The 20,477-nt window shown below is 45.0% G+C and overlaps 1 protein-coding gene and 1 pseudogene across 1 annotated transcript in view; both read left to right on the forward strand.

The window, feature by feature from the left end:
- Positions 1-20,477, forward strand: part of LOC126336098 (uncharacterized) — a 785,081-nt gene that overhangs the window by 549,976 nt on the left and 214,628 nt on the right. The window lies entirely within an intron of this gene.
- LOC126337491 (U2 spliceosomal RNA) lies at positions 8,336-8,500 on the forward strand (annotated as a pseudogene).

A 20,477-nucleotide genomic window follows, 5' to 3' on the forward strand; every position in this document is an offset into this window, starting at 1 on the left:
AGGCAACACACGAAACTCTACCTGTCACCAATGGGACTCGAGGTATTGACGAATGAGGCGTGGAAAAATCGCGTTTTTATGCATCCGCATCATGCTCCGCAAGCCACTTAGAGGTGCACGGCGGAGGGTACTTGCGGCAGCACTCTGTGATCCCACCTTCCCTGTTCCGCTCGAAAATGGCGCGTAGGAAGAATGATTGTCGCCAAGTCTCTGTATTAGTTTTAACTTCTCGAATTTCCTCGTCGTGGTCACTTCGCGAGATGTATGTGGGAGGAAGTAATATGTTGTCTTACTCCTCTCGGAAACAGTTTTCTCGAAATATCGCTAGCGAACCCTCTCCTCTTGTTAAGGTCTGCCACTGTTGAGCTTCTCTGTGACGCACGATGTAGTGTGCGGCGCTTTGTAACGTATTGGCAGTGCATACCGACGCATGAGCACCGATTCACTGGGAATGTCACCTGTAATGGAAGATACTATCGATATTATTGGTAGAAGAGTCCTTATTAGACTATTCAGATTTCAAGAAGGGTACTGCGAAGCAGGAGAGAACACGAGAAAATGAATAACCACCGAAAGGGTAATATTCTAAGCGTCAGAGTATTGTAAGGAACCTAGGAGAAGATTCCAGACTGTTTTTAATGCATACCACATCGTCGGCAACCGTCATATTCTCTATTTGTTTCATTTAATTTGAAAGGGTACAGTACCGCCCGACATTAGTTATCTCATTCACTGCAGACCGCATAGAACATATTCAACGCTCATTGGCTCTCGGAGCATACGTGACGTAGGTGCGCAGAACAAGACTAAACTCTACATCTACATACATACTCCGCAATCCACCATACGGTGCGTGGCGGAGGGTACCACGTACCACAACTAGCATCTTCTCTCCCTGTTGCACTCCCAAACAGAACGAGGGAAAAATGACTGCGTATATGCCTCTGTACGAGCCCTAATCTCTCTTATCTTATCTTTGTGGTCTTTCCGCGAAATGTAAGTTGGCGGCAGTAAAATTGTACCGCAGTCAGCCTGAAATGCTGGTTGTATAAATTTCCTCAGTAGCGATTCACGAAAATAACGCCTCCTTTCCTCCTGAAACTCTCACCCGAGTTCCTGAAGCATTTCCGTAACACTCGCTTGATGATCAAACCTACCAGAAACAAATCTAGCAGTCCGCCTCTGAATTGCTTCTATGTCCTCCTCAATCCGACCTGATAGGGATCCGAAACGCTCGAGCAGTACTCAAGAATAGGTCGTATTAGGGTTTTATAAGCGGTCTCTTTTACAGATGAACCATATCTTCCCAAAATTCTACCAGGGACCGAAAACGACTATCCGCCTTCCCCACAACTGCCATTACATGCTTGTCCCACTTCATATCGCTCTGCAATGTTACGCCCAAATATTTAATCGACGTGACTGTGTCAAGCGCTGCACTACTAATGGAGTTTTCAAACATTACAGTATTCTTTTTCCTATTCATCTGCACTAATTTACATTTATCTATATTTGGAGTTAACTGCCATTCTTTACACCAATCACAAATCCTGTCCAAGTCGTCTTGTATCCTCCTACAGCCACTCAACGACGACACCTTCCCGTACACCACAGCATCATCAGCAAACAGTAGCACATTGCGATCCACCCTGTCCAAAAGATCATTTATGTAGCCTGAGGTGTGTGGGGTTGATCTGTTATTCTGCGCAACGGATTAATCTGAGATGTACCCTTTACCCTGTGGCTCCTGCAAGATGCAATTTCCACCCCCACACTACTACAGAAGTCAGACAGACGCTTCTAACGTTCTAAAGAGAAATGCCTGAAAAACTTTAAGCAATAAATATCTTCCGGAGTCGTCCGCTGTAAGAAAATGACACAAAAATTCACAACATTTCTTACATAACTCAGATGGTTCAAATGGCTCAAAAATGGTTCAAATGGCTCTGAACACTATGGGACTTAACATCTGATGTCATCAGTCCCCTAGAACTTAGAACTACGTAAACCTAACTAACCTAAGGACATCACACACATCCATGCCCGAGGCAGGATTCGAACCTGCGACTGCAGCGGTCGCGCGGTTCCAGTTTATAGCGCCTAAAACCGCTCGGCCACTCCGTCCGGCTCTTAAGTAATTAGTTGGATACTTGGGTACTGGAGTAGTGCTAGTTAGTATAAGAAAAACATGAAAGCAACGAATGTTATTATTTATTTTGCAAAAATTCTGAGAAATCACAATGACAGTTTTAGTTATGAATTGAACAAGTTATATCCTGGTTCTTTTCGGAATGTGAAGTTACCTCTCAAGGATAGGATTCGCTAATGAAATTTCTATACAGAGTTTAAGCATGTGAAATGCAGTGAAGTGTACTGTTGTGGAGGAAATATGGGGCTCGCGATAGCTGTAGCGCACAATACCGTAAGCTGCGATGACTGCTGTCTCCGCTGCACCCTGCTGACAAATAAGATAACTCTCGTTCTATCTGGATTGACCTTCGCCAATCAAACTCTCCCTACACCTTGATGAAGTCAAGGATTCCTATTCCCCCCTAGTCTAACTATTGGCATGGTACACCGATCAGTTAACCAGTCCTCAAAATTCGCTCGCAGGCGTTTAACTATAACTCTGTCCGTTCACACCGCACCATAATTGTGTCGGCCAACACAGTGTACAACTCTTAATCGCAAGGGCTCAAAATAGAGTCGCCCTTTGATTGGCTCTCGACAGAGGTGCTCTCCCAGTGAAGTACTGAGGAGAGACTTGTTCCTCGCTGTTTCGAGTACACGTACGAGCGCGCACGCTCTCGTTAAGTGTTCTCGCTCCAAGAGTGACAACGGAACGGCCCCTCTCCACGCCAGACGTAAAGGGGTATATCTTTCGGTCTCTTCCATTATTCCTTCAGCTCAACGCGTCAGAAATATCGGCTGCCAATAAGCATTGCTCTTCTAAAACGGGAGAATGACGTTTCGTTTAAGGCGATCAATCCAGAAATCTGTAGTATCGGCGTTTGGCGTTTGCTGCCTCCCTTTGAAAATCTCTGAAACTGCGTGCTATGTGTAAAAAATGCATAGGCTGGCTGCTCCCACACAATGTAGCGGAATTTGCTTTTAAGCCGAACACAGGGTCGTTGCTCCTTTCCCTCGGGCAAACACTGTCCGCTCCAAGGGCGGTCACCGGCCGACTTAGATAGGCTCTGAAGGGACTGGCGTCCCGTTGTGCGGTTTCTCCCCCGAACTAAAGGCTTCTGTGACCGTCGTGTCTGGAATGTGTGTGTGCACGCCAGCCTCGAGTATTTCAACCATGGTGCGCTCACTTGTCAATTGCATATCGTTTACATGAATTCACACAACATTGACTTTATCTTATCGAGTTTGGGTTCGAATGAAGCGTCTTGATGTGCGGAATATGATTGTGAGGTCGGAATATGTAAGCAATGAAGGTCAGGAGACCACGAAATCTTACAGTAGATAGAAGACAACAGCGGACCTACCACACTTCCCTGGGGCACTCCAGATGATTCCCTCACCACTAGACCCCATCGCTCGTGACAGCAACCGTAGTTTCGCGTTTTTAGAGCCACCGGATAATCTGGAGACGTGTGTTGTCCGCAAACTGCCGTTAGTAGGGAGCGGCCGGGTCTTTTGGCGTCTGGCATCCCAGTGGGCGGTCAGTCCGCTACAGCGTGGCGCGTATCCGGGCAGGGCGACGCGCGGCTGGAATAGCAATTGGGCGGGCGCTGGCGTAGTCCGGCGCGACGCGGCCCGCAACATTGAAAGACAACAACAGCAGAGCAGAGCGCGGCTCGGCGAGACAAGCGGCCATCCGCGTGCGCTTTGTCTCCCCTGTGGCCGACTTCCAGCAGCTGCCGGCGCCCGCCGCCCGTCCGGAATACAGAGCAGGCCGAGACGTTACCTCACTGCGCTCCTTACTCGGCGCCACGCCGAGTCCTGAGCGCCTGCAGTCAACACGCGCCGCGGTCTGCCTAATCAGTCAGGCTTTCTCTTCTTTGTTTGCGACGCGTCCGAAACAGATTGAGGTTCGTTTCTTCACAGCGATGGACACATCGTTGTTGTACACCTACGAGTTCCTCCTACCTGTATTGCAGTTGCTTCGCGTTGGATCTACAGGGTGTCAGAAAAGTCTTTCCCTGATTACATAAATTGATGACTCAGGCTAGAAGTATGAAACTGGTGTGTAATTGTTTACAAACTATCAAAGTATTTTTCACACATCAGTAAACTTCCACTTACATTGTCGCCCGATGACAGTACACGTCGATATGACTTTGCGGTCGAAATGCTATCACGTATTGACGACGATGATGGTTATCTCAGACGGATTTCCTTTTCCGACGAAGCGACCTTTTTTGTCAGGCGAGTAGTGAATCACCATAATGTGCACATTTGGGGTTCACAACCCCATGGCGAGGTCATGGAGTGCACAAGAGGCAGTCCAAAGGTGAATGTTTGGTGCGCGCTATTGCACGATCGAATTATCGGGCTATTCTTCTTCGCTGAGGCTACCATCACATCTGCAGTGTATCTGGACATGTTGCAACTGCATGCTGTTCCTCAGCTGCTTCAGTATCACCCCGATATCTTGTTTCAGCAAGACGGTGCACCGCCTCATCGGGGTTTGGACGTCCGTGCCTATCTCGATATGACCTTTCCTGGGCGATGGATTGGTCGTGATGGGCCAACGGTTTGGCCTCCGCGCTCTCCTGACATAACCCCATTAGACTTATTTTTATGGGGTTATGTCAACGAAGAGGTCTACCGAACACGTGTACCAGACCTTGAAACCCTGCGGCAGCGGATAACCACAGTCGTTGAATTTCTCCCTCCAGTGATGTTGGCTAATGTGAGGACGGAAATTGAATATCGCCTAGATGTGCTACGTGCTACCAAGGGTGCTCATGTGGAAGTTTACTGATGTGTGAAAAAAAACTTTGTTAGTTTGTAAACAATTAGACACCAGTTTCGTATTTGTATCTTACTTCTAGCCTGAGTTATCAATTTATGTAATCTGGGAAAGACTTTTAGCACACGCTGTACATCATGATACATTATCGCTCTTCAGCTAACACAAGATGAGAAGAGGATTCACAGAACCCCTTTCAGATTGTCTTTCTACGGTTTTATTCTCGAATAGCACGCGACAAAAATGAACGCCTAAATGTCTCCTTGCGAACTCTGATTTTATGACAATGGTCATTCCCCATCCGCACCCCCATGTAAGTCTCAATCAACAAAATATTTCTACATCCCGAGGAGAAAGTTCGAGACTGAAATTTCGTGAAAAGAAGTCGCCGCAACGCAAATTATAATTACTGCCACCTCAGCTCATCAATCTGTCACGTACCGTGCACCATTACTCAGAGGACAAACAACATAGGCTCTCTGTTAAATACAGCAGATTTCCTGCACCGTCTAATTTCCCTGCCAATTACATAAAGTACTTGGTTCGCCAACCCAACAACAATCCTAAGCAACAGTTCCAACATGAGTTGTTCTTAGTTGTAATTCCTGTGTATTTCCTTCAGTCGACGACCTTGAAATTCGCGCGATTTATCGAGTAACCGAAATCTAACGGATTTTTTTAGTACTCTAATGGACGACGTCACTCTCATTGTTGTTTAAGGTCAACTTCCACTTTTCACACTATACAGGTTTCTTGTCTAAATCATTTTGTAATTTGTTTTCATCTTCTTGATGACTTTACTACATGACAAACGACACCATCATCTCCAAAAAATAAAGGAATAGATCAGATTGTGTGCCGGCCGTTGTGGCCGAGCGGATATAGGCGCTTCAGTCCGGAACCGTGCGACTGCTACGGTCGCAGGTTCGAATCCTGCCTCGGTCATGGATTTGTGTGATGTCCTTAGCTTAGTTAGGTTTAAGTAGTTCTACGTTCTAGGGGACTGATGACCTCAGATGTTAAGTCCCATAGTGCTCAGAGCCATTTGAACCATTTTTCAGATTGTGTCTTTAATAGGTTATATAGATTAGCAGAGGGCCTACAACTCCACTAAGAAAAACTCTGAATATAATTTTGGTTTAACTAGGTGACTTCCTGTTAATTACAGCGTATTGTGACAGAAAATCACGAATTCACTCGCAAAGCTGAAACTACATCTATAGGTACGCAATCTAATTGGAAGCCGCTTGACAGGAACGGTGTCAAAAGCTTTCGGGAAATCCGTAAATATGGAATAAAGTTGTCATATTGTATATTATAAAATCCTTTTTCAAATCGTTGCCAATATATAGGTCTGTAATCAGTCGATTATTTCTATTTCTTTCTACATCTAAATCGATACTCTGCAAATCACATTTAAGTGCCTGGCAGAGGGTTCATCGAACCACCTTCACAATTCTCTATTTTTCGAATCTCGTATAGCGCGCGGAAACAACAAACACTTATATATTTCCGAACGAGCTGTGATTTCCCTTATTTTCTCGTGATGATCGTTTCCCCGGTGTTAACAAAATATTTTCGCATTCGGAGGGGAAAGTTGGTGATTGGAATTTGGTGAGAAGATTCCGTCACAACGAAAAACGCCTTTCTTTTAATGATTTCCAGCCCAAATCCTGTATCGAGCTGCCCTTCTTTGAATATTTTCGATGTACTCCGTCAGCCCTGTCTGATAAGCATCCCACACCGCGCACCAAATTCTGAAAGAGGACGGACAAGCGTAGTGTAGGCAGTCTCCTTAGTAGGTCTGTTACATTTTCTAAGTGTTCTGCCAACAAAACACAGTCTTTGGTTAGCCTTCCCCATAATATTTTCTATGTGTTTCTTCCAATTTAAGTTGTTCGTAACTGTAATTCCTAGGTGTTTTGTTGAATTTGCAGCCTTCATATTTGACTGATTTATCGTGTAACCGAAAGTTAACGGATTCCTTTTAGCACTCACATGGATGACCTCACACTTGTTAAGTGACTTAGTTGATTCGCTATTTGATTCGCTACACCGATACTGACTAGAAATTACTTATTTCGGCATATGTTCTTGATTCAAACTCTGAAGTATTTACTAAAAAGTGTTCAAATTTTTGTGAATTCCTAAGGGACCAAACTGCTAAGGTCATCGATCCCCAGGCTTACGCGTCACTTAAACTACCTTACGCTAAGAACAGCGCACACACCCACACCCGAGGGAGGACTCGGACCTCCGGAGGGAGGGGCCGCGCATTCCCTGACATGGCCCTCAAACCACGCGGCCACTTCCGCGCGGCTAGTATTTACTGCACCTTCTTTGGTGAAAGTGTTTCGGGAAACCATATGTACCAGTAGTAACTCCGCTTTGAGGCACAGCCGTTGATAACGTTACTATTGTTGTTACACAGTGAAGGTATTTCTTCTGTCTTGCTTGTGTTATATTCTACATAAGTAGCAGGGCAACGCCGCGCTTTTGATGTCAATTGACATGTTAACTAATAGAACTGATCAATTGAACCACCTTCTCTCCCCACACCTTAACGTAATGTTTTTGTAAGTTGTTTATGACCCCCTGAGTGTTGATTTTTGATACCTCAGGTATGATCAGTCTTTCTGAAAAACACCGCATCTCTCCTCTTCCCCCCTCTCCCTGGCCTCTCCCCTCCACTTGAACATGGCATCTCAAGACGAAAAACCTGAACAGTCACCTGCAGTATGGTCCAGCGCCTTCTACTGAGTTTATTGTGTATCTGAAGAGCCGGCCAACCGGAACTCTTCTTTGTAGCTGCCGCTCGCGACGGGCTGAAGCCGTGGCTTCCGGTCGCTGACCCCTCGTGACCATTCCTGCGCTGGCCGTGGCACGATGCGGGACAAGCAGGATCGACTTGGGTGTATTGTGCTAATTTTGTTTCCACTCCTGGCACAGACCCCTCCAACCAACCCCCCCCCCCCCCCCCCCCAAGTTTAAGAAATCCGCTTTACCTAGTCCGAAACGGGCTAGCCCAAATGGCTCTGAGCACTATGGGACTTAACTTCTGAGGCCATCAGTCCCCTAGAACTTAGAACTACTTAAACCTAACTAACCTAAGGACATCACACACATCCATGCCCGATGCAGGATGCGAACCTGCTACCGTAGCGGTCGCGCGGTTCCAGACTGTAGCGCCTAGAACCGCTCCGCCACTCCGGCCGGCTCCGAAACGGGGATGTTGTTTCGTTAATACATCTCAAATTTCTCACGCAAAATGTAGATTCCTCCCTTTCACACGAGTTATTTTCGAAGGCAGAAGAAATCTGACCAAACTAACGTTTTCACATCGCTCAACTGTCGTTACTAGTTGTGAAAATCCTGTACAGCACTACGGCGTAGGCTCTGTTTCCTCTAAGTATTCCCTCATCAGGTTGAAAATTTGTTCTTATCAGTTTAATATCTGCCATGTCCTGCATCACACGGCTGGAATATTAAACTCATTTTTGGCTCATGATGGAGTACTGTAGCATGCTCTACCTTTGTCACAGGACGCCTCCTCACTTCCGAACTGTCTTAAGGTAACCAAATGACGCATCACCTACAAAGTTTCTTAAGGTAGAAGCTTTCTGACATGTGTTCTCCGAAATGTACCAGAAAGGCTGACCCAGTGAGCAACAGCACAATACCTGTCTGCTGATCTCCCCATCTCAAACAAGTATGAGTTTGCAGATCTATATTTCCCTCAGAATACAGACCTGTAGAAGCATTTCTATTGGCTTTCGCCAAATTAGTGGGTGGATGCTTTGAGAACGCAAATGGCGTAAAGGAACTTCCCTGGTCACCATCATCTCCGGATTTGGCTTGAATCGAGCATGTGTGGGATATGATGCGACGAGAAGTGACTCGTGTTGCTGGTCAACCAATAACTGTCACAGAATGACGTGAACAAGTCGAAGAGGCGTGGCATCACGAATGCCAGAACAGTACTCACCATCTATACGCTCGACTGGATGCCAGGGTCTGCACCTGCATTGCCGCCAGTGAAGGCTACACCACCTGGTCCTCGGGTGTTTCAGCGTGGGTCGATACCTGTTATCTCAGAAGCGCTTGTGCTACTGATCTGTAACTGTAATCTTTTCATGTACTCCATATGCACTGTTCTAACAATTAATCTTGAGTGAACTGGAAACCTCTAAAAGGTTAATCTCAGAAGAGAGTTCCTAGAGTCCCTCTGTAGCAATTCTGGACGTGTGTCGCATTGTCCCGCTGGAAATGTCCAAGTAAGTCGGAATGTACGGTGAACACCAAAGGATGCAGGTGATCAGACAAGATGCTTATGTACGTGTCACCTGTCAGTGTCGTATCTAGACATATGAGGGGTCCCACATCACACCAACTGCACACGCCCCACACCATTACAGAGACTTCAACAGCTTGAACAGTCCCTTGCTGACATGCAGGGTCCATGGATTCACGAGATTTTCTTCATACCCGTATACGTCAGTTCGCTCTATACAATTTGAAACGAGACTCGTTCGACAGGGCAACATGTTTCCAGTCATCAACAGTCCAATATCGATGTTGACGGGCCAAGACGAGGCATAGAGCTTCGTGTCGTGCAGTCGTCAAAGGTACACGAATGAGCTTGGGCTCCGAAAGTACTTATCGATGATGTTTCGTTGAATAGTTCGCACGCTGACACTTGTTGATAGCCCAACATTGAAATCTGCAGCAATTTGCGAAAGAGCTGCACATCTGTCACGTTGAACGAGTCTCTTCAGTCGTCGCTGCTACCGTCCTTGCAGGACCTTTTTCTAGTCGCAGCTATGTCGGAGGCTTCATGTTTTACCGGATTTTTGATATTCACGATACACTCTTGAAATTGTCGTACGGCAAAATCCCCACTTTATCGCATTCTTTTCTGCCTGTCCCATCGCTCGTGCGCCGACTATAACACCACGTTCGAACTCATTTAAATCTTGATAACCTGTCATTGTAACAGCAATAACCGACCTAACAACTGCACCAGACATTTGTTTTGTTATATAGGCGTTGCCGACCGCAGCACCATATTCTACATGTTTACGTATCTCCGTATTGGAATACGCATGCCTATACCAGTGTTTTGGGCGCTTCGGTGTACTTTAATTGGTATAGTACAACTACGAGTAACCGAAATATGGATGGTAGTGTAAAGTAGAGTCAATTCTGTCTGACCACTATAACGCTTTAACCTTCACGAAATCACGTCTTAAGATGGTGAAGTAAATCTCTCATCAATTGTCTTTCTTATGGGTAATGAACAGAGAAAGGTTTCTGACTGTAAACATTTAAGAGTACTGAAGTAGTTACAGTATCTGTCACATTGTCAACAGATTGTGCTCTCTTACGTATTTCATTCCATACCATCTGTTATCTTCTCACTGTTATTACTCACTCTTTCGTGGACCAGTAAACTACTACTTGAGATTAGTTTCCTTCTGTACAACCGTCACGCAATCAATACGTACGTTCTCTTGTGAGAAGTGTGAACACAGTGCTAATAATGCTGAGCTTACAAAAATTATTATTATTATTATTATTTACAGCTTATACATTATGCAATCGCGAAGTCTGTTGTAGAAGTCCCGGCGGGGTCAGGGATTTTCTCTGCCTCGTGATGACTGGGTGTTGTGTGCTGTCCTTAGGTTAGTTAGGTTTAAGTAGTTCTAAGTTCTAGGGGACTGATGACCATAGATGTTAAGTCCCATAGCGCTCAGAGCCATTTGAACCATTTTTTGTTGTAGAAGGGCTGTCTGGTTTGATGTCCAATAAACGCATGAAATTACAGAGAAATACTATTGAAAGACAAAGCGCATGAAATTTTCACTGCCCTAATGTGATGATGTTTACCTGACTTTGTCAGCTATATGAGATTCTGTCGGGAAATAGTTAAACAAATGGTTCATTCAGCGTAATTGTGACACGCTGCAACTTTTGTTTTTAATCAGAATAAGTATACTACAACACCAAAGACGACAGTGTCTGGGAGGAAGGGTAATGTAAAATGGATAGGGATAGATAATTACGTAAATTAAAAACTTTTTATTACTTATGTACGAAACACAGTCGTGGTTGCATATAAGGTGATAACTTTTATTTCTTGGAAGACCAGGTTCGATCTTCTACGGACAGATTTATCAGAGCAACATTGTTTGATGTGAAAGTACGAATCTATGGCTTGGAGCAGACCCGTCCGTGCGGCGTGTTTTCCTCGCCAGCACGGACGGGCAGCGTCCACATAAGCGATTTCTACTGTCATCTACTGTCATTATGATCTCTTTAGAAAGTCGAAACACATCATCTAAAAAATAAAAATTAACACCTTATATGCGAGAACGACTGTGTTTACTAAATAAGTTATAATATTTGTAGATCGTTGTTTACCTGGAATAATGTTCCACAAAATTGTAAGCCATTTTATTCTTTGGAATAAAGCAGAAAAGTGGTTTAGCGGAAGCAGAAACATTTCTTGACAGTTAACTCACATCTAATAACCGTGCATCTGTGACACCGTTGTAGCACCAGGAAGCATATTTCCGTCTTGCAGCCTTCGCAAAATAGCGCATCCCACGCCAACACTTAGTCACGACCGTCTGAAAACAGTTACTTGCCTCTGGAGCCAGCACCAACGGGCACAAAAAGAGACACGTAGAATCTACAGTTTGTTGGCAACGATCGCAGCAGAGGATGTAGCGCATTGGTATCTTTCACGAATACGTGGTAGATGACAACACTACACCCGAGTGGATTGGCTTCAAGAAATACATGACGTACGCGTCAAGTGGTCTCTCGATTGCAAACCCTAAACGACCACTGGAACGATGACAATAGATCCTAGGAAGAATGAGCGCAGCACTACTACAGCGCGTACTGAAGGATGCGTTCCGTGCGTCAGATTGACTTTGGTGCTGCAATTTGGAGCGCATTGTTCGTAGTACGGTGGAAACACGGAGATTCCACCCAGAAATAAACGTCCTCGTTTCGACAGACCGCACACTAGTGAATGAATGAAGCAATCAAGGAAAATGTTTCGGATGGAGATCAGCGTAAGTGGCTCAGTGTCAACAGGAGAGCAAAATATAAGAATTTGGGTTAGATTCTGGCTCCAGCGCTTGCTCTGCAACAGCTTTTTGAGTCGTTTGGCTATTTGAAACGATTGTCCAGGTGCCTTGCCTTGTCCTAACCACGAGGAGGCAACAAAATACGGTATATATTTTATTTATTGGTAGAGTTAACGTTATATGCCACCATTGTCTGGACGCTGTCTTATGCTTAATAGCATAGCCTTGACAACACTAATGCAATAGTAATGAAAATAACAAGGGTTAGTTCAACCTCCTAAGATACGATTTCTATATCTAAGAATAAATGTAGATTGAAAATTACAATTATGGGATAATATCATTAGAATAATGCCCGTAAATGTAAATAGCATAATAAGAATAGCGACTGCGAGGAAATATTTTGAAAAACGATGTCTAGTGATACTCGTCTACATGGAAGTCAAGGGAAAGAAGGCAGCAGAGGTACTTTTGAGAAGGGCACTGGAATACAACACTAGGAATAAGTTATCTGAATGAAGAGATAAGGGAGAACTAAATTTAAATGTAATTGCTGGATATGAGACTAGAAGTCTAGACTGAACTATTCAAATACTTTGGAAATTGGAAATTTGTGGTAAGGTGTTATGGGACCAAACTGCTGATGTCATCGGTCCCTAAACTTACACACTACTTAATCTAACTTAAACTAATTTCCGCTACGGACAACACACGCACCCATGCCCGAGAGAGGACTCGAACCTCCGACGGGGAGAGCCGCACGAACTGTGCAAGACGCCTGAGACCGATCGGCTACCCCGCACTGCACTCAAATATTTAAGGAAGAGAAAATAGTGAAGAAGTTACAACTGACCATACTCGTATACCTAAAAAAGATAGATGGGTATACGACATAAAACCATTTGTACCACAAAAAAGTAAAAGGTACTGCAGCCTAGCATTTATAACACACGGCCACTAGCCACCAGCAATAGAGGACGAATCTTCGATAAAGCCAGCCATTCGTGATAGCAAAACGTCACAAGACGGTTGGCAGAAAAACCATCAACAAACGCCAACAGGCAACACGTCAAGAAGTGACCGCGATAGCTTCGGTTGCCGTAATATGTTACTACACTACTGGCCATTAAAATTGCTACAGCAAGAAGAAATGCAGATGGTAAACGGGTATTCATTGGACAAATATATTGTACTATAACTGACATGTGACTACATTTTCACGCAATATGGGTGCATAGATCATGAGAAATCAATACCCAGAACAACCACCTCTGGCCGTAATAACGGCCTTGATACGCCTGAGCATTGAGTCAAACAGAGCTTGGATGGCGTGTACAGGTACAGCTGCCCATGCAGCTTCAACACGATACCGCAGTTCATCAAGAGTAGTGACCGGCGTATTGTGGCGAGCCAGTTGCTCGGCCACCATTGACCAGCCGTTTTCATCTGGTGAGACATCTGTAGAATGTGCTGGCCAGGGCAGCAGTCGAACATTTTCTGTATCCAGAAAGGCCCGTAAAGGACCTGCGACATTCGGTCGTGCAATATCCTGCTGAAATGTAGGGTTTCGCAGGGATCGAATGAAGGGTAGAGCCACGGGTCGTAACATCTGAAATGTAACGTCAACTTTTCAAAGTGCCGTCAATGCGAACAACAGGTGACCGAGACGTGTAACCAATGGCACCCAATACCATCACCCCGAGTGATACGCCAGTATGGCGAGGACGAATACACGCTTCCAATGTGCGTTCACCGCGATGTCACCAAACACGGATGCGACCATCATGATGCTGTAAACAGAACCTGCATTCATCCGAAAAAATGACGTTTTGCCATTCGTGCACCCAGGTTCGTCGTTGAGTACACCATCGCAGGCGCTCCTGTCTGTGATGCAGCGTCAAGGGTAACCGAAGCCATTGTCTCCGAGCTGATAGTCCATGCTGCTGCAAACGCCGTCGAACTGCACGCGAAGATGTCTTGCAAACGTCCCCATCTGATGACTCAGAGATCGAGACGCGGCTGCACGATCCGTTACAGCCATGCGGATAAGTTGCCTGTCATCTCGACTGCTAGTGATACGAGGCCGTTGTGATCCAGCACGGCATTCCGCATTACCGTCCTGAACCAACCGATTCCAAATTCTGCTATCAGTCATTGGATATCGACCATTGCGAGCAGCAATGTCGCGATACGATAAACCGCAATCGCGATAGGCTACAATCCGACCTTTGTCAAAGTCGGAAACGTGATGGTACGTATTTCTCCTCCTTACACGAAGCATCACAACAACGTTTCACCAGGCAACGCCGGTCAACTGCTGTTTGTGTATGAGAAATTGGTTGGAAACTTTCCTCATGTCAGCGCGTTGTAGGTGTCGCCACCGGCGCCAACCTTGTGTAAATGCTCTGTAAAGCTAATCATTTACACATCACAGCATCCTATTCCTGTCGGTTAAATTTCGCGTCTGTCGCACGACATCTTCCTGGTGTAGCTGTTTTAATGGCCAGTACTGTATTTGTTTCTTTACGTCTTTCGACCACATTTTTTTAACAACAGTTGTACCATCTACTTAATAGGGTGCTGAAAGCACGATGTGCAGGCTTAACGTCTATTAAGTGGAAAATTAGTAACTGCTACAGCATGTGTGAAGCGCATCACTCTGTTTAACCTCAATCGGTGCTTTAGGAATTCGCGCCGGGAAGGAAAACTTTCCGGTCAACGTGTTGGAAATAAGGGCTAAGTTTAGTGGAGGGTCTCTCGAAAGGCGGGTGGTTTCCTTTGTGCCCTGCCCTCGTCCCAACAATAACAGCGGCGCCGGCTCTGGGACCACCCTGCACGCGGCGCTCCCACCCCCACCCCTGATGCCGTGGGCTTGCCGCTGCCGGAGCTGGAGGCCGGGCTGCGGGTCGTAACCCTCCCTAACGGCCGCGCGGGGGCTGCGGGGGCGGCCGCGATAAAGGCCGGCATAAAGCTGCGCCACCGGCACTGCGCATGCGCCCTGTTTCCGGCCACCCGCGCTCACAACTGCCTACACAGAGCTGCGCGCGTGTCACGTAGGCCCGGTACAGCCGCGTCTCCGTGGCAACGCAGCGCTACTGTGCGACTGCGACAGCGCACAGCTCGCTCCGATACACATGCGAAAATCACAGTGGCGGAATGAAGAGCTGACAAAGACAAACCTATACATCAGACCCGCGTCTAAAACATTCACTGTCCTTAATTCCACGCGACGTATGGGTAAATAAAATTTAAATGATACGCCTAGTGATCTTATATCGTTTCAGACGAGGCACTGTATTTTTAGTCGTACCGTCAAAACATTTTAAAGGGACATGGTTGTTGTTGTTGTGGTATTCAAACCGAAGACTAGTTTGATGCAGGTCTCCATGTTATTCCATACTGTGCAAGCTTTTTCATTTCCAAATAAGAATCTGTCCTATCAACCGATATCCTCTACTAGTCAGGTTGTGCCACAAATTTCTTTTCTCGTCAGCTCTGTTCAGCACCAATTCATTAATTACGTGATCTGACCATCCAATCTTGAGCAGTCTTCTGTAGCACCACATTTCAAAAGCTTCTGTTCTCTTTTTGTCGCAACTGTTTATCGACCACGTTTCGGTTCCATACATGGCTACACTCAATCTACATTTCATGCTAACAAATTTCTCTTCTTCAGAAATGCTATTTTTGTCACTGCCAGTCTACATTTTATATCCTCCCTGCTTCGGCCATCATTAGTCATTTTGCTGCCCAACTAGCTAAACTCATCTAATAGTTGAAGTGTCTCGTTTCCTAATCGAATTCCCTGCTTTAATTCGACCACATCCCATAACATTTGTTTTGCTTTTGTTGATGTTCATCTTATATCCTCCTTTCAACACACTGTGCATGGCGTTTAAATGCTGTTCCAAGTCCTTAGCTGTCTGTACAGAATTACATGATCATTGGCAAACCTCAAAGTTTTTATTTCTTATCGCTGAACGCTATCCAACTCCTACTCCTCTATTTTTTCTATGGTTTCCTTTACTGCTTGGTCAATTACAGATCGAGTAACATCGGGGATAGGCTACAGTCCTGCCCCACTCCATTTTCAACCACTGCTTCCTTTTCATGCCCCTCGACTCATACAACTGCTGTCTGGTTTCTGTACAAGTTGTAAATAGCTTTTCGTTCCTTGCATTTTATCCCTGCTACTTTCACGATTTCAAAGAGAGTATTCCAGTCGAAACTATCAAAAGCTTTCTATAAGTCTAAAAGTGATATAAACATAGTTTTGACTTTCCCTAACATATCCTCTCAAGTAAGTCGTTGAATCAATATTACTTTGTGTGTTCCTACATTTCTCTGAAATCCAAACTAATCATCCCTGAGGTTGGCTTATACCAGTTTTTGCATTCTTCTGTATAGAATATGTGTTAGTATTTTGCAATCATATTTATAAACTGATAGTTCAGTAGTTTTCGCACCTGTTAGCACCTGCTTTCTTTGTAATTGTAGTTATTGCATTATTATTGAAATAAAAAAATGGCTCAAATGGCTCTGAGCACTATGGAACTTAACATCTGTGGTCATCAGTCCTCTAGAACTTAGAACTACTTAAACCTAACTAATCTAAGGAAATCACATACATCCATGCCCGAGGCAGGATTCGAACCTGCGACCGTCGCGGTCACGCGGTTCCAGACTGAAGCCCCTAGAACCACACGGCCACGCCGACCGGCTATTATTGAAATCTGAGGGTATTTCACCTGACTGATGCATCTGGCACACCAGCTATCAGTAGTTCTGATGGAATGTCATCTACTATCGGGGCCTTTTTCTTAGGTCTTTCAGTACTCTGCCGAATTCTTCTTAGAAATTGGAGCCGCGCGGGATTAGCCGAGCGGTCTTGGGCGCTGCAGTCATGGACTGTGCGGCGAGTCCCGGCGGAGGTTCGAGTCCTCCCTCGGGCATGGGTGTGTGTGTTTGTCCTTAGGATAATTTAGGTTAAGTAGTGTGTAAGCTTAGGGACAAATGACCTTAGCAGTTTGAACTTTTTTTGGTAATTGGAAATTTGTGTAAGGTCTTATGGGACCAAACTGCTGAGGTCATCGGTCCCTAAGCTTTCGCACTACTTAACCTAACCTAAACTAACTTACGCTACGGACAACATACACAACCATACCCGAGGCAGGGCTCGAACCTCCGACGCAGGGAACCCGCGGACCGTGACAAGACCCCTTTAGATCGCGCGGCTACCCCGCGCGGCTCAAACTCTTCTCGCTTTATCGTATCTCCCATCTCATCCTAATCCACACCTTCTTCCCTTTCATTAATATTGCTTTCCTCTTCCCTGTTAAGTCCAGCTGTATCCTCCTTCCAATTTTTCCTTCTTCGCTTAGCACTGGTTTCCCATATTAGCTCTTGGTATTCATACAGCTGCTTCTCTTTTCTATTATCTAACTCTACTCCAGTGAAATATGCTTTAAATCCATACATTTGTCCTCTAGCCATTCCAGCTTAGCAATTTTGCATTCCCTATCCGTCTCATTTTTGAGATTTTTGTATTTCCTTTCACCTGCTTCATTTGTTGCATTTTTAAATTTTCTCTTTTCATCAAGAAAATTCAGTAACTCTTGTGTTATCCAAAGATTTTTACTTGGCTTGGTCTTTTTACGTATTTGATCCTCCGCTGCCTTCAGTATTTCATCTCTAGTGTATTCCTTTCCCATGTCCTAGCAATCCTTTTCCTAATGCTCCCTCTGGATCTTTCTACAACCTCTGGTTCTTTCAGCTCATCCGTGATCCATTTCCTTCATTTCCTACCATTTGCAATTTCTTCAGATTTAATGTACAGTTCATAACCAATGAATTGTGGTCAGCCTCATTATCTTCCACTGGGAATGTCTTACAATTTGAAATCTGATTCAGAAGTATCTGCCTTAGCACCATACAATCAAACAGAACACTTCTGATGTCTCCACGTCTCTTTCACGTACATATACTTCTCTCACTGTTCTTAGACCAAGTGTTTGCGACGGTTAAATTATGCTCTGGGCAAAATTCTACCAGACGGCTTGCTCTTGCATTCCTTTCTCCCATTCCATATTCACATACCTATTTTTCCTTCCCTCTTTTTTCGTATTATCGAATTCCAGTCCCACAGCACAATAAAATTTTCGTCTCCTTTAACTATCTGAATAATTTCTTTTATTTCCTCATACACTTCTTCAGTCTCTTCGTCATCTGCGGAGCTAGCTGGCATATGAACTTGTACTGCTGTCAAGAGTGTTAGCTTTTTTTCTATCTTGGCTACAATAACACATCCACTATGCTATTCATAATAGCTTACGCATGATCCTATTTTATTATTCATTATTAAACCTACTCCTACGATAGCCCTATTTTGTTTTTTATTTATAAGCCTATTCACCTGACCAGAAGGCCTGTTCCTCCTGCCATCAGCCGGCCGCTGTGGCCGAGCGGTTCTAGGCGCTTCAATTCGTAACCGCGCTGCTGCTACGGTAGCAGGTTTGACTCCTGCCTCGGGCATGGGTGTGTGTGGTGTCCTTAGTTAGGTTTAAGTAGTTTTAAGTCTAGGGGACTGATGACCTCAGATGTTAAGTCCCATAGTGCTTAGAGCCATTTGAATCAGTTTGAACCTCCTGCCATCGAACTTCACTAATTCCCACAATATCTAGCGCCAAACTATCATCTTCTAGTTTTAAATATTCTAACCTACAGGCGCGATAAAGGGATCTATCATTACATGCTCCGATCCGTAGAACCCCAGTTTTGTTTCTTCAGATGGACCACATCCTCCAGAGTAGTCCCTGCCCGGAAATCCGAATGGGGGATTTTTTGCCTACGGAATATTTTATCCAGTTATTTAACCACACAGTGAAGCTCTACGTTCTTGGGGAAAATTGCGGCTGTAGTTTCCCCTTGCTTTCAGCCGTTCGCAGTACCAGCACAGCAAGGCTGATGTTACAAGACCAGATCAGTCAATCATCCAGACTGTTGCCCCTGCAACTGCTAAAAAGGCTGCTGCCCCTATTCCGGAACCACACGTTTGTCTGGCCTCTGAACAGATACCCCTCAATCGTGGTTGGACCCACGGTATGTCTGTCTGTATCGTTGAAGCACGAAAGCCACCTCACCGGCAGCAAGGTGCACGGTTCACGGAGAGTAAACAAAAGGCACCACACTTCTGGAATTTGTTATCATTCCTTGTGCTACCTGTTGTCTTTTGGTTTTTAAAACCTCTCTTCCGCAGTAGATGTTTTACCAGTAATATGGCTGTCTGTATCGTTGAAGCACGAAAGCCACCTCACCGGCAGCAAGGTGCACGGTTCACGGAGAGTAAACAAAAGGCATCACACTTCCGGAATTTGTTATCATTCCTTGTGCTACCTGTTGTCTTTTGGTTTTTAAAACCTCTCTTCCGCAGTAGATGTTTTACCAGTAATATGGGTGCCATTCCGTCTTTGGAGACTATAATTAATTTGATCCAAATACAATAGTATACCGTCACAGTAGTCAGAATAACAACCATAATAGTTGTATTCCTTGTGAGCGTGGCAGCAAGTACAGTGGTCAAAATAAATGTTGATATTGCCCTATTGTCAATACTGGACATAATAGGAAAGAAAATCGATTTTGGTCTGTCATATACAGTCATAAGAGCACAAAAATAAAGAAAATATACACATTTCCACTTGATAAACACACAAAAAACAAGAACTTGGAAAAGATTTCACTGCCAACATGATCATTCCTTCTTACTGCCATCTTGCGTGACATATTGTTTATGAACCAGCTGGCTCTCCTCGTAATTGGAGACACTTTTGAGAGCAGTGTCGGATATTCCATACCAAACTGTTCAGATAATCCTAGGGGGGGGGGGGGGGAGGGGGGAGAGGGTATTATCCCATTCCTACACAGCGGCCTCTACGTTCCCCTTTAAGGTCTCTGGTGGGACAGGAAGACATCGAACCTCGTTTTAGCATCGCCCAAGCGTTCTCAAAGGAGTTGAGATCTGGAGAATATAAAAGCCGCTCCATCCGTCTGATGATATCGTCCACTAAGAAGGTGTTTACAACATTATGACGACTGGCGTGCATTGTCATCTGTCAGCGTGAATCTCGCTCCAATATGTTTACAAAATGTAACCACAATGTGTGCGAGGGCGTGCATGGATGTCATATCAGACATCCCCCCATGCACTGGGACAAAGGATGTCCTGCAGCCATACAAGATTCCATCCCAAAACATGACTGAACCCCTTTGATAAGGGTGGTGGTCTACGATACAGTTATGGTGTCAAAGTTGTCCTCACTGCTTCGACATTATATTGTCAGTATTGTCAGGGTGGAATCTGAGACACGTCTAATCACAAAAGAGCGTTGTGTCCCACTGCTGCCTGGCCCACAAAGACTGGTCTGTGCCCATGAACCTAATTTAGATGAAGAACCCTG

This window comes from Schistocerca gregaria, chromosome 2 (genome assembly GCF_023897955.1).
Source record: "Schistocerca gregaria isolate iqSchGreg1 chromosome 2, iqSchGreg1.2, whole genome shotgun sequence".
Taxonomy (NCBI): Eukaryota; Metazoa; Arthropoda; class Insecta; order Orthoptera; family Acrididae; genus Schistocerca; species Schistocerca gregaria.